The 3,130-nt window shown below is 40.3% G+C and overlaps 1 protein-coding gene across 1 annotated transcript in view; it reads right to left on the bottom strand.

Moving 5' to 3' along the window:
- The window catches only part of LOC123757333 (beta-alanyl-bioamine nonribosomal peptide synthetase ebony-like), a 128,937-nt gene extending 126,020 nt beyond the window's left edge, over nt 1-2,917 (bottom strand). Inside the window, exon 1 of the mRNA XM_069324126.1 lies at nt 2,830-2,917. The gene's annotated coding sequence lies outside the window, so the exon portion shown is untranslated. The remainder of the gene's footprint in view (nt 1-2,829) is intronic.
- Between the last annotated feature and the right edge of the window lie 213 nt (nt 2,918-3,130).

The raw sequence follows: 3,130 nt of genomic DNA, 5'->3' as shown, positions 1-3,130 counted from the left end.
TCCATTACATCCAGTGACCAACCCCACATTCATAAATTTTTACATGCTGTTCATTCAAAATGGAAATTTTTTAAGTATAAATTAATATTATAATATATTAGCGTATATTCTGCATATATAGGCATAGGTTAGGTTAGGTGTTTAGGTTCTGTTGGCGATTATTTGTATTTGTAGTACGTGGGTACATTTACCAACCCGTCCTCAACTCAAGTCCATTACATCCAGCAGTCGTCCCCACAGACGCATACATAAATGTTTACATGTTGTTCATTCAAAACGGGAATTTTTCCAAACATAAATTAATATTATAATATTAGCATATTGTGCATAGGTTAGGTTAGGCTAGGTGTTTAGGTTCTGTTGGCGATTATTTGTATTTGTAATACGTGCGTGAAGCATTTACAGCGTTGTGGTTCGAACAGAATTCGTCAGTGAAGCACTTGTTTCGAAAGTGTTCGAACGAAATCAGTTGTCAGTCGTGTGTGAAACCGCTTTTCACTCATAAACATGGGGTTTGGCGGGGGCATGGAATCATTTTTTGATCTTTGTTTGGAGGACGGGCTGGTGCCACTGCTTCCTGATGCTCTGATGCAAGCAGATTAGGCGCCGGATGCCATGTTTGGGCGGCTGCTAAGGCGGCGGATGCCAAAATATGTCTTGGCAGCGGATGCTGTGGTTTCAATGCTATCAAGCGTTCTGCTGGCAAGCACAATAGTTAAAGAATAGTTTTATTAGTAGTATTTTATTAGTAGTAGCTATATTTGCTCGCTCACTCTGAGCAAGCGGGTGAGCAAACAAGCAATACAATGAGTGAGGAAGGGAGCAAACTAGCGAGTGAATGGTGACCAGCAAATCCTCTCTGCAGTTTAGCTTTAAAATATGGGGTTCGAATCCCCATGCCATGCAGATTACAAAAAATAAAAATAGAGATAATCCAAAAACTGAGTAAACGAATAAGCTCCTGATGGGATTTATAAGTCCACAGATTGTTGACAGCGCTCGGGAAGGGGTTTCAGCCCGTCCTCCAAGCAAAGACCCAAAAGTAATTCCATGCACCCTCCAAACCTGTTTGTGAATGAATAACGGTTTACACACGACTCACAACTGATTTCGTTCGAACACTTCCAGAACAAGTCCTTCACTGACGGAACTTTGTTCGAACCACAACATTGTAAATGCAGCCCGTCCTCCAAACAAAGATCCAAAAAGTGATTCCATGCACCCGCCAAACAACCTGTTATGAATGAAAAGCGGTTTACACACGACTCACAACTGCTGTCGTTCGAACATATCCGGAACAAGAGCTTCACTGACGAATTTTGTTCGAATCACAACGCTATAAATGCTTTACCCACGTACTACAAATACAACTAATCGCCAACAGAACGTAAACACCTAACCTAACCTATGCCTATATATGCACAATATGCTAATATATTATAATATTAATTTATATATGAGAAAATTCCAGTTTTGACTAAAAAGCACGTAAAAGTTTATGAATGCGTCTGTTGGGTCGACCGCTGGATATAATGGAGTTGAGTCGAGGACGGGTTGGGTTTATAATGTTCGTGGATAAAAAAATCCAAAATTTTTTTTTTTTTTTAATTTTCAAATTACGTGCGTTTGCGGCTATGCGGGTAAACGGCCAAATTCAGACGTAATTTATAAGAGGACAGGTTGGTCGAGAACAATCATATCCAACTCTCGCAGCTCGGTACGTTTCTCTGGTGAAAATTTTAGTTAGTTAAATTTGTTTATTAAGGACATAAGAATCAAGGAAACTGCACAAGGCCTTTTGGCCCATACGAGGCAGCTCCTATTTATATCAACCCAAACTCATTCTTTTATATGTCTAACCTACGCTTGAAACAATCAAAGGATCCTACTTCTATTATGGTCCTGAACCATCCTGTAAGCGTTGGTGGAAAAGGTTATAGAAGCATATTTCTATATTTAAAATAGAAAGACAAGAGTCGGAAGCCTTTATTTAAGACTTGACTTATGAAAAACTTATGGGGGGAGGGCTTTAAATGCCTATGCTTTAAATGCGTAATTCTTAAAGTATGGCACTCGGGCCAACCCCGACTGCCTTATCCCTTTTGTGTGTGAAAGTTGGGTAAGACTAGCTCTAAAGGTCTCGTCTCCACCTTCAGAGATAGACAGACATTCTCTTTTGTATAGATTAATTTCGAGTTGAGAAAATTACCTTTTTTGAACGAACGTTAAAACTGACGAATGAGTCATTAGTTTTGCCCGTCAGATGGACGAACAGACCCTGGAGACTGAGAACGGATAAAATATTTTAATTTTTTCACGTTTAATACTCATTTTGTGTCCAAAATGTAAATGACAGAGCAAGTATATAATGCCCCCCCCCAAATAAGTTTGCTGTAGCCATGCATTTCCATATTTACAATATTTATCACATACCTTGAATAGGGTGAGAGTTAGTTTAGCTTATTTATTATGCACCCCATACCCATCTTGTGGGCAGTAGTGGAAAGGGTTATGAGGCACATAATGGGCTCAGGGACTGAACCCCACGATTCATTTAGCTAAACAAGTTACAATCTTGATGAGCTAGTTGCAAAATTCTGTATACGTGGTCACATCATCAATGGGTTTGAGAGCGACCACAAGTACAGTTTCTTTTATCACATGCCTTGAATAGGGTGAAAGCAGCGGCCACATATACTTAGCAATGCAGTCGGGTGAAAAATTACTGCTGTTGTAGTATTGAATTAGTTATGTTTGAAGCATTAAATTCATTCCCTAATGTTTATATATATCGTTAATGTGTAAGTGAAAATCTAATACAACACTCACACCTCAAATTTATAGTCCAGCAAGGGAACGTTAATGACTTGGTATCGAATAACTCGGAGCGGTATTCAGTACGTGCTCCCGTACCCACGTCCCACACGCAACTGGCCCAGTCACAAGGGTGACTAGGGTGGGGTACCCGGCCGGGTGTGTTCGGGTGGGGCTGTGGTTCTATACCTCAGGGCAGGGTAAACACGACACTCTCGCCACTGGGAATTTTTTTATAAATAACGAGAAACTAATGTACTCACCTAGTTGTGGAAATTGGGGTTGAGCTCTGGCTCTGTGTGTGTGGTGTGTGTGT

Source organism: Procambarus clarkii, chromosome 13, assembly GCF_040958095.1.
Source record: "Procambarus clarkii isolate CNS0578487 chromosome 13, FALCON_Pclarkii_2.0, whole genome shotgun sequence".
NCBI lineage: Eukaryota > Metazoa > Arthropoda > Malacostraca > Decapoda > Cambaridae > Procambarus > Procambarus clarkii.
This window is presented reverse-complemented; position numbering and strand designations above follow the sequence as displayed.